Source organism: Cervus elaphus, chromosome 29, assembly GCF_910594005.1.
Source record: "Cervus elaphus chromosome 29, mCerEla1.1, whole genome shotgun sequence".
In the NCBI taxonomy this organism is placed as follows: Eukaryota; Metazoa; Chordata; class Mammalia; order Artiodactyla; family Cervidae; genus Cervus; species Cervus elaphus.
Window position 1 is genome coordinate 38,825,681 of NC_057843.1, and position 12,035 is coordinate 38,837,715.

At 43.1% G+C, this 12,035-nt stretch overlaps 1 protein-coding gene across 7 annotated transcripts in view; it reads left to right on the plus strand.

The window, feature by feature from the left end:
• Positions 1 to 12,035, plus strand: part of GLIS3 (GLIS family zinc finger 3) — a 533,844-nt gene that overhangs the window by 53,202 nt on the left and 468,607 nt on the right. For 4 of the 7 annotated variants that reach the window (XM_043890928.1, XM_043890927.1, XM_043890931.1 and 1 more), the window contains exon 1: positions 10,075 to 10,708. The exons of the other annotated variants lie outside the window; for them this stretch is intronic. The gene's annotated coding sequence lies outside the window, so the exon portion shown is untranslated. Of the gene's footprint in view, positions 1 to 10,074; positions 10,709 to 12,035 lie in introns of those variants that run through there. 7 annotated transcript variants of the gene reach the window in all.

Here is a 12,035-nt window from a genome sequence, read left to right on the forward strand (position 1 = left end):
ATGGACAGAGGCGTCTGAGAGGCTATGGTCCAAAGGGTTGCAAAGAGTCGGACACAACTCTTTGAGGTGACTTAGCACACATGCATGAGCTATAAACTATGTCTTATGCTAATGGCTTATAACTTGCCACTCTCACTTTCTCTCTCTCTCTTTTTTAACCGCACTGTGAGGCTTGTGGGATCTTAGTTCCACAACCAGCGATTGAACCTGGGCCCTCAGCAGTGAAAGTGCAGAGTCCTAACCACTGGACTGCCAGAAAATTCCCTCACTTTCTCCCTAATGTCTATTTCTTGATGGGAAAAAAGAAAGCAGTGATAGGAAGAACATTTCTGACCTATGTAGCCTGCTGAGATAACATTGTTATTATCAAGTTCAAACTGTGTAACTACTGAATCCTTAATTCAATCTAGAATTTAAGGACTCTCTGCCCCTGCTGCTTTTGCCAGCAAACCCAAATGGTATCTATAGCTGAGTTTTAAATGACATTTGGTTACAAATGTAGAAGACATAAAAGCAAGGGGGTGGGGAAAGGTGTGTTCCTGGCTAAACTGAAACTTTCTAAGGTAGGATTAATATTAATAACAACAGTGACAAAAGTGAGTGGGACTCAGAGATGCCTGGATACTAATGTTTTTATTTCTAAATATAATTCCAGGAAAATCTTGGCTCTGTTTTATTTGGGAATGAGATAAATTCAAGTTTCTATAGGAATTTGGGAATACATATATTTCCTATTAGGTGCTGAGTTGTGAGATTACATTTGTTAATCAGTAACTGAGAACATGTAAAAATGGCCTGGCTTTTCAAGTCAATTGTCTGACAATGAAATTGATATACCACTCTATCTGGTCCCTAGAAGTTGACCAGTTGTTCTGAGAGGGGGCCTTGTACAATTATTAGGGAAATGGGCTGTTTCTTGCTTAATATTATACTGAAAAAATAGTATAGGATCTTGAAAGATCTTGAAAACAGCATGAGTTATAACTTTAAAAAAATTATATCACAAAAACTATTTGATTATTAGGTGAAAGTGAAAGTCACTCAGTCATGTCCAACTCTTTGTGACTCCATGGAGTCCATGGAATTCTCTAGGCCAGAATACTGGAGTAGGTAGCCTTTCCCTTCTCCAGGTGATCTTCCCAACCCAGGGATCAAACCCAGGTCTTCCACATTGCAGGTGGATTCTTTACCAGCTGAGCCACAAGGGAAGCTCAAGAATACTGGAGTGGGTAGCCTATCTCTTCTCCAGCGAATCTTCTGGACCCAGGAATGGAACTGGGGTCTCATGCATTGCAGGCGGATTCTTTACCAACTGAGCTACCAGAGAAGCAATTACTAAGTAGTAAGTGCCTTTAAGTTTGTCTCACTTATCTCTGTACTCTCTATGGTGCATTATAGAAGACTGTCGGTACTTCTATGAGTTGGTGTCAGCTATTTGTTTAACAGATAAAAGGGATCTACTGGCTCCTACAAATGAGATAGTCCAGTGGTCAGATGGAGATCAGGTCTGGCCCCTGCTTTCTGCAGCCTTTTCCACCCTGCCATCCACAAAGTATCAGCTCTCTCTGTAGGCTGAGAGGAAGACAGCTTCACCTCTGTGTCTCTTCACAACACACAGAAGAGGAAAAGTCACCTTTCTAAGTGGCTCCCTAGAAGTTACCATACCAAAGAAACTTCCTCTCATGAGAACATCTCAAGAGCCTAAACTGAGTCACATGCTCATCAATGAACCTATCCTTTTATCAGATGAATGTCATGTCATGCATTGATTGGCTTGTGTATGAATTTATCAGCAATTTACTTTAACCAAGGGAGGGAGATTTCTCTCAAGAGTCATCAAGCCCATTACTGGAGCTGGGACTGGGGTTCATTTCTCCTGAAGGTCTGAAACTCTGTCCCTTAATCAATAGAGGAAGCCCCTGGTTGCACATGTGTGCTGGTCATTGTTGCAGTTCCCATTCAGTCTTTGCAATAACTCATGTAGTTGAACTGAGGTCCCCAGTTGCTCAGGAACTAGCTCAAGTTCTCCCAGTAAGTGGTGAAGTTAGAATTTCTAGGTTTTCTGATTCCAAAGTCCATCCTCCTTCTAACACACCACCCTTCCTAAGTGAATGAACAAATAAATGTATGTTGGAAGCGGGACTCTCCGCTCTGAAAGGGTAACGGAGTAATGGTTACTGTGAGAGAATCTTTCTCTTTGAAGTCTGGCCATTCCTTAGGAGCTGGGTGACACTAGGAAGACATCATGCCTCTCTGCTTGTTTCCTCACTGATAAAATGGCAGTTGTGCTGGATCTTACCTCATTGGCATGTTGTGAGAATTAAGTGAGGTAATGCTGATAATGACCTTGGAACAGGGTTTCCAGCCTGAAGTAGGTCAACACCCTTGTCTAAGGTAGGTCTACTTTGGGGAGAAATTGGTTATTTGTCCAATGGACAATAAAATTACACTTCTCCTTTTTCTACAGGATTAAAAGGGGATAGAAGTGTTTATACATGTGAAAACCTCCTGAGTGCTGCAGCATCATATGAGTTTAGAATTTTTAGAAAATTTCCAAATGTGTTCAAACTACCCTGCAAGGGTATTCGGAACTTGAAGTGGGTAAGGGAGAAGTCTGAAAATCTACAGAATCACTTTCTTTTCTTAATTCTACCCAAAGCTCATTCATTGTTCTTCGTTATCCTGATGGTATCCTAATGCTGTCCTGCCCTTTTCATTTCTTCTCATCTTCCTCTCTGCATCCTCATTACATCTTTCCTTCCTTTTTACTCCCCATAATTTAGTACAAATAATTTTTTGGAGAAGACTTCAGTGTGTGATGCAAATGACATGATTTGGAATCCCGTTAAGGAGGTAGTGGGGTGTCAGATAGGGAAGGATCATCTTGTCATTGGAGGGGGACGCTCACCCTGCTGATTCTAAGCGTTGCACAGAGACTGACTTTTTTTCTCCAAGAAACAGGAAATAATATTTTAATCTTCAATTCGCAGTGAAGAGCCTGGGGGCATAGAAAGAGAATGACAGGTGTTTGGACTCTTTTGGAGTATTGAAATGATTGTGCATATATACAAAGGCAATAGTTAGTGCTAATCACCATCTCTGGAAGTAGGGAAGCCATTCTTTTACTTCCTCATTAATTCATACTTTCAATTAACATTAATTACCGACTAATGCCCAGCACAATTGTTAGACCATGAAGGGCTTATAAAGTAATGCAAATTCTGTCTATTTATAAGGTACTCACAGAAGGCAGTTATAGATAAGATAGCATCGTGATGAGGTAATTAATTTTATAATACTGTATGTAAGTGGCCAGTTTGAATATTAAGTGAAACTGGAAACTGCCACAGGAAGCTGGCTGCCTGTGAAATATTGTGTATATCTATGAATTTATTTTTGTTTAGGTAAACTGTAGATATACCTTAGTAATATGTCAAGTAATATCCTGTAAGCCTTTGTAGAGTATTATATGCATCTCAGTTGGGCTTGTACAAAATCGGAGGAAAAATTTCACCAATTAAAAAAAGATGGAGAGACATTGTATAGTGTAAAATATTGCACATTTTGGTCAGTTGTGTGTGGAATGATACATTTTAGACTCTGACTTATAGTTTTGGCCTTAGAAAGGAAAAAAGGCATGATGCTATGAACTTACTGAATATAAATAATAATTTTTAAAAATTATATCACTAATGTATAAGCAGGAGAGTCTGGGCTAACTATACTTGTGGCAAAATTAGTAGAAAGATCAACTTAAAAGTTTTATTAGGATATCAAGCACTGATAACATTCCACTATTTGTACTACTCACTTAGAAAGTGGAAGTTTTTCATCATACACATTCAGTTCCCCTCTTTAAGTTGGCAAACACTGACTTTTTCCACTGTATTTCTATATAACTGGACTCTTACCAGTTCCGCTATGTGTGTGTGCATTTTAATAGTTACGCATACTATCACTAGTGTTGTTAGCTTAACTTATCTGCATTTTGGAGTTAAAACTCTCTACAGACCCTTTACAGGAGTAGGAATCTGATCATAGTTCTTTGCAGGTTTATAAATGCTTTGCTGTCAGATCACTCAGACTGACACAAACAGTAGCTCTCCTGAAGCTCTGCAGTCAGGATGTTCCCTCCGGAGTCTACTGTGTCCACTGCCGCATCACTGAGATTGAGAATATTCCTATTTTATATTCTAGCTTTTGTGTGAGCAGATACACTGGACTCTGCTTTTTAAAGTCCTTTCTGATGCTGATTCCTTCTCTTGAAATATTCTTGTTTGTTTATCAGTTCTCTACCCATTCTTTGAAGTCCAGCTGAAACAGCCAAGCTACTTATTCAATATTCTATAGTAGGAAATTATTCCTTCCTCCTCCACACTCAGTTGTACTTGTGTGACATTGATTACAAGATGCCTTTTACTTATACACCTGCAGTATATTTTATACACATTCAAAGAGCATGCATGGTTATTGTGTAAGGTAGCAATGTTGAAAAGTCTTGGTGCTTCTAGACTGGCAACCCAGATCTGTCTCCTACTCTCATTAACGGCTTCCCTGGTGGCTTACATGGTGAAGAATCCGCCTGCAATGCTGGAGACCTGGGTTCGACCCCTGGGTTGGAAAGATCCCCTGGAGGAGGGCATGGCCACCCATGGAGTATTCTTGCCTGGAGAATCCCCATGGCCAGAGGAGCCTGACGGGCTACAGTCCATGTGGTCTCAAAGAGTCGGACACAACTGAACGACTAAGCACAGCAGCATGATGCAGTAAGCATGCAGCAAATTCAGAATAGCTTAACTGCCGTGAAATAAAAAGCTCAACAACATCAACAACAACAACAAGAAGCTTCCAGCTTTCTTACTCCTAAATAGGAGACTGCCAGTGGCCATCTCATATGATTACTTTGTTGAGATAATATCTGTAAAGAGCCTCTGTTTGTTTGCTGTTTCCCAGGCCCTGGGCAAAATGCTTTCTGTAACATGTGTAATTCCTTTGCCCCCAATCCTGGGACAGAGTAGGTACTCATTAAATATTTCCCAAATGAATGAGAACTGGATTTGGGCTGGCAGCAGGTCCCTGTCTGCTGAGTCAACTGCCTTGAGTCAGCTGTGGAGCTGCATGCAACTGAGGACTCCAGAGAGGAAAGATACAGATGGATTGTTGTTCACACTTATCTGGCTGAAAGGCTATCATGGTATGATTTCTAAGCACAATGGAGAGCTCATGGGGAAAGAAGAGTGTCATTTCTGAATTGCAACTATTTCCTTTTCCACCATCTCATTATTCTTCCCTCCCCAGTTCCTGCTGATCAATTCAGTCCAGAAGAGGCACAGATCTCATTCTGAGTCACTCTATGGTTGTATTTGGAACACTGTATTTTTACTATATCCCATGGAATATATCCCTTAGAAGAAATGGAGTAGCCCTCATAGTCAAAAAAAGAGTCCGAAATGCAGTACTTGGGTGCAATCTCTAAAAACAACAGAATGATCTCTGTTCGATTCCAAGGCAAACCATTTAATATCACAGTAATCCAAGTCTATGCACTAACCAGTAATGCTGAAGAAGCTGAAGTTCAACAGTTCTATGAAGACAATCAAAATCTTCTATAACAACACCCAAAAAAGATGTCCTTTTCATCATTGGGGACTGGAATGCAAAAGTAGGAGGTCAAGAGATACCTAGAGTAACAGGCAGATTTGGCCTTGGAGTACAAAATGAAGCAGGGCAAAGGCTAACAGTTTTCACAAGAGAACGCACTGGTCACAGCAAACACTTTCCCAACAACAAAAGAGACGACTCTACACATGGACATCACCAGATGGTCAATAATGAAATCAGGTTGATTATATTCTTTGCAGCCAAAGATAGAGAAGCTCTATACAGTCAGCAAAAAGAAGACCAGGAGCTCACTGTGGCTCAGATCATGAACTCCTTATTGCCAAATTCAGACTGAAATTGAAGAAAGTAGGGAAAACCACTAGACCGTTCAGGTATGACCTAAATCAAATTCCTTACGATTAGACAGTGGAAGTGACAAATAGATTCAAAAGATTAGATCTGATAGAGTGCCTGGAGAACTATGGATAGAAGTTTATGACATTGTACAAGAGGCAGTGATCAAGACCATCTCCAAAAAAAGAAATTCAAAAAGGCAAAATGGTTGTCTGAGGAGGCCTTACAAATAACTGAGAAAAAAAGGGAGGCTAAAGGCAAAGAGAAAAGGAAAGATATACCCATCTGAATACAGAGGTCCAAAGAACAGCAAGGAGAGATAAGAAAGCCTTCCTAAGTGAACAATGCAAAGAAATAGAGGAAAACAATAGAATGGGAAAGACTAAAGATCTCTTCAAGAAAATTAGATAACAAGGGAACATTTCATGCAAAGATGGACACAATAAAGGACAGAAATGGTATGGACCTATTAGAAGCAGAAGATGATGGCAACAATACACAGAAGAACTATACAAAAAAGATCTTCATGATCCAGAAAACCACGATGGTGTGATCACTCACCTAGAGACAGACATCCTGGAATGCGAAGTCAAGTGGACCTTAGAAAGCATCACTACAAACGAAGCTAGTGGAAGTGATGGAATTCCAGCTGAGCTATTTAAAATCCTAAAAGATGATGCTTTGAAAGTGCTACACTCAATATGCCAGCAAATTTGGAAAACTCAGCAGTGGCCACAGGACTGGAAAAGGTCAGTTTTCATTCCAATCCCAAAGAAAGGCAATGCCAAGTAATGTTCATACTACCACACATTTGCACTCATCTCACAAGATAGCAAAGTAAAGCTCAAAATTCTCCAAGCCAGGCTTCAACAGTATGTGAGTCATGAACTTCCAGATGATCAAGCTGGATTTAGAAAAGGCCGAGGAACCAGAGATCAAATCTCCAACATCCACTGGATCATTGAAAAAGCAAGACAGTTCCAGAAAAACATCTACCTTTGCTTTACCGACTATGTCAAAGCCTTTGACTATGTGGATCACAACAAACTGTGGAAAATTCTTCAAGAGATGGGAATACCAGACCACCTTACCTGCCTCCTGAGAAATCTGTATGTAGGTCAAAAAGCAACAGTTAGAACCAGGCATGGAACAACAGACTGGTTCCAAATTGGGAAAGGAGTTCATCAACGCTGTATATTGTCACCTTGCTCATTTAACTTATATGCAGAGTACATCATGTGAAATGCCAGGCTGGATGAAACACAAGCTGGAATCAAGATTGCAGGAAGAAATATCAATAACCTCAGATATGCAGATGACACCACCCTTATGGCAGAAAGCAAAGAGGAACTAAATAACCTCTTGAAAGTAGAAGAGGAGAGTGAAAAAGCTGGCTAAAAACTCAACATTCAAAAAACTAAGATCATGGCATCTGGTCCCATCACTTCATGGCAAATAGATGGCAAAACAAAGGAAACAGTGAGAGCTTTATTTTCCTGGGCTCCAAAATCACTGCAGATGGTGACTGCAGCCATGAAATTAAAAGAGGCTTGCTCCTTGGAAGGAAAGCTATGACCAACCTAGCATATTATAAAGCAGAGACATTACTTTGCTAACAAAGGTCCATCTAGTCAAAGCTATGGTTTTTCCAGTAGTCATATATGGATGTGAGAGTTGGATTCTAAAGAAAGCTGAGGGCCAAAAAATTGATGCTTTTGAACTGTAAAGTCCTTTAGACTGCAAGGAGATCAAACCAGTCAATCCTAAGGGAAATCAGTCCTCAATATTCATTGCAAGGACGGATGCTGAAGCTGAAACTCCAATACTTTGGCTACCTGATGGGAAGAACTGACTCACTGGAAAAGACCCTGATGCTGGGAAAGATTGAAGGCAGGAAGAGAAGGGGACGACAGAGGATGAGATGGTTGGATGGCATCACCAACTCAATGGACATGAGTTTGAGCAAGCTCTGGGAATTGGTGATAGACAGGGAAGCCTGGCATGCTGCAGTCCTTGGGGTCTCAAAGAGTCAGACAGGACTGAGGGACTGAACTCATCTGAACTGATGGGATGTAAGGACATTGTAGATCTATCTTACTGGCAAAAAAAAAAAAAAGAAAAGAAAATCAACCAAAGCATTGTACCTATTTAGTGCTAAATGTCTTAGAAATTGTAGAAGCTTTTGAAAAATCCCACCTAAATAAAAAATGACATTTGTACCCTCAGGTTCTTATAAGTGAAGAGAATTTCGGGAATCTCCAGTTTGATGACTCATAACTTTTCCAGTGTTTTATTCTCATGAGCCATTGATTAAAATAGGGTGTAACATTGTCTGTTTCTCTCCCAGCAAAGATATTCCCATCAATTTGGAAGTTTTGGAAGCTTCTTCAAGCCCCTGGGATATAATTTTATGCATAAAACCATTGTATTTGAAATGATATTTGAGGTACGTTGGAAAAGTTTATTTTTGCAGCCTCCACTGAGGCTTGTCTTGTTCCTGGGGAGCAGTATGTACAGTGCACAAATCTGGATGAAGAGTATTTCCCATGATGCACTGAAAGGTCAGTGTTCCCATCTTGCTCTGCTACTGAAGGCTGGAGTTAATGAGGAAGAGTTTGTATGTGAATGTCAGGCATGTTGCAATAACTAGCCACAATGGAATAGTCATGGCAACTTCCATCACTTGGTTTTTTTGTTTTTGTGATGTTGCTGCATGCTTCATTTTATGAGTATTTTCTTTTCTTGTGTGTGGTTGAACCCATCTATTGCCATCTTGGGCTTGGATCCTTGTATTTAAAAGGAGAGGAAGAACAGAGGGAGAAACTGGAAAACTGACAGAATGATATATCCTAAGAACTTATTACTTTATTTTACTCCCTCCACTTCTGCTGACAGATATTCTGGTGATTAATATTCTGATGAGTCTGTGACTTTGGGAAAGGGGAAAAAAATGCCTTCCCTGAAGAGAATCTTGAAAAGCAGATCGTAATGAGACATAGGAAATATTGTGAAAACTGGACTTTTTGGTGACTTCATATCTTGGATACAGACCAACTCTAGTAATATTATTTCTGAAATAAGATAAATGAAAATTGTCAACAGTATTTGGTAAATTATTTGTATACTTGAGGGCTTTTATCTTGATCATAGCATCTACCACCTGAATGGTAATTTATGTTTCAGTGAGAGCCCTGGAATAGAATAAAAGGAGTGGTGACAATCTAAGTGTCTTAGATATCCTCATTCGTTTTATTCATGAGGGTGAATAATATTCTCACTGTAGACAGGTCTAACTGGAGAATATCCTGTGCTTTACATACATTGACTCCCAAGATGGAAATCTGCACATCTGTGGCAGTACATGTAGGGGACCACTAATAGTTGGCTTTTTGGGGACAGCCTCTTGAGGATTGTGACCAAATCAAGCAGAAGTGCTGGGATCACTTCATAGGTAGGGTATGAAGCTGAGGATGTTGAATTCTTAAGAAGACTGGTCCACTCTATAGATGCAACATACACAGGGAATGTGCCTCTATTCCTAGCAATCTATATTTACAATTTTACATCCTTGTAACACTTTCATCACCTTCTTCTCTTGTCTGCCTATTCTTTACTTTAAAAAGTTGCCAAAGTAATCTTCACCCATCCATTTTCAAAGTTACATGCATCCCATCGTATATTAGAAAGGCTCTTTAGCCATTTTATCACTTTTCAGTTTTTCTCTACATTTTACTACTGATTTTTTCTTTTAAACTTGTTTATGCTTTGACATCAACTCTTGTCGAAATGCTGACACTTTTACACGTTAAAAAAAGGACGAGCCAGTTCAACAAATAAGGCCCAAGAGGAAGGTGAAGTGTCTCCCGGCTGTTAGCCAGTTCTGGAGTTCTTTGACTCTCAGGGCACGGGAAGGACTGTGTGCTTGGTCGCGTCGAGAGGGAGACACAGACTCGGCCTGCGAATTGGCCAGCCTGGTGACCAGCGAGCCCGCCCCTCCTTCCCCCTCCCGCGCTCACACTCAGGAAGCAGCTGGCTACAGGCCGGCCTTCGCGGCCGCACACACATCCACTCTCCTCCCAGGCCGCCTCCTCCCTCCCTCCCTCCCTCTCTCTTCCCCCTTCCCCTCTCCCGCAGCCGCGTCCACACTGCGCCGCCAGGGCAGCCCAGAGCGCTGCGCGCACGGGCACCGGAGCTGGGGCCGCCACCACTGCCCCTCCCCGCAGCCAGGTTCGCGGCCCGCTACCGTCTAGGCTCGCACCAGCGTTCCCCCGACGGAACCGCCGCAAGCAATTAGCCAGCATCCCGAACCGGCCCCCAGACGCACCCCAGGCCCAAGGCAAGGATGAGCAAGACGCGTGAGGCACAAAGCCGAAACTCAACTTTTTAAAGATATTATTTGCTTTGTGTGCGTGTGTGTGCGCGCGCGCGGGGGGGTGGAGGGAGGGGGAAGCGGCAGAATGAGCTGATGCCGAGGGTACAGCCACCCCACTTCTGCCTGCCTCCTCCTCCCCCTAAAGCTACTGCCCTAGCACACGCGCGCACACACTGCACTTGGGCCGGGTTTCGGCGCTCTGTCCCCCGGCTTGGATGGGAGTTTTCATTTCCGAAGGAGGCAGAGCCAGGGGAGCTCGCTGAAGGGCTGGAGCCCCAAGTTTCTCCTCGCCAGCGCTGGCTGCCCGCTGTCATTCGCTCAGGCTGGCCGGGGGAAGGGACCCGCACGCCAGGCTTTGTTGTGGAAATCCCGGGTTACCTGGTAAGTGGATGCCATAGGAACTTTGCTAGTAGGCGAGTCGAGAGAAGCCGGGCGCTTGAGAGTGGGGGAGCTACAACGCTCAGAGATACAAACTAGGGATTAGAAATATTTACACTCTGAGCTGCTGGCGTGGTTTAAGAATACGGGCACCCCAACACCCATATTCTCTAAATGATCTGTTTACTGAGATAGCAATTCTCAATTAGGAATCAAGCTGTGTTCTTGTCAGTTGCCTAAAAGCATTGAAAGTAGAAGAGGGAAAGGAAATCAACAAGGTTTTCAAGTTTTTCTATTTAGGAAGACTTTTTGTTTTGGGCTTTTCTTCTAAACTAGAGGGTCCAGAAGACTACAAAATCAGGGCAAGTTACAGTACGCAAGGGCATGGTCATGCACGCCACCCATGAGTCCCCCCCTGAAGGGAAACTTTGGAGAAGTGGGAATTGATGGGTTGACATGAGGTCTCTCCCTCTTTCCAGTTCCACGTGCTTGTGGAGCTCTAACGAAGGCTGTTTTCCATGCTGTGTCTCACCCAATTCGGTGTCTCACCCAATTCGATGTCCCTCCCTATTGCCCAGAGGTCCTCCGGTAAGGGGATACGTTAACTCCTCGTTAACTCCTCGTGGGGACGGGTCCAGCGACCCGCAGCTGCCAGCTCTTGTAACTAGAACTATAACCCACATCGCAAACTGCGCAGATTCAGACTCTCACACACCCCACCAGGTTCGTCACCTCGCGTTTACATTTTTATAGGGCTCGACAAAATGTCAGCACTGTTTGGAAAATGTCTCAGTCTCAGGGACTTTGTCCTGCGCAAGACTCCAGTCCCTATAAATGACCCTGTGTGTATTTTGAAGTCGCCCGAGGCCGCTTTCTGGAAAGCGTGAGTGAGCAGCCGGCTTTCTCCTAAACACACCTTGCCTGGAGCGACACTTCCAACTTACTCACTGGAGCCGACAAGTCACTTCGGTGATGAGGAAGTCACCCAAGTGTCTGGAAAACTTGGCCCTGACGGATTTGTCATCCTATGGATGATTCAATTAGGTACCTGTAGGGAGAAACTTTCTGAAAGGTCGTCTCTGGTTTCCCGAGTCGCACCCTACAGTTCTTGGGGGGTGTCTAAGAGGCAAGAAGTGAAAGAACAAGGATTTTTAGGACGCTAGCGGTGCGGGCTCTGGGCCACGCAGGGCGTTTGGCTCGGGGACTTGCGCTCCCGGCAGCGGCGAGCAGGGCTGCGGCTGCCTCCGAATCCCGGCTTGGGCCGGGCAGCGCGCTGGTTTCTGCCTCCTGGGCTCCGCAACCGCCGACCATCGGCGGCGCGCATTCGGTC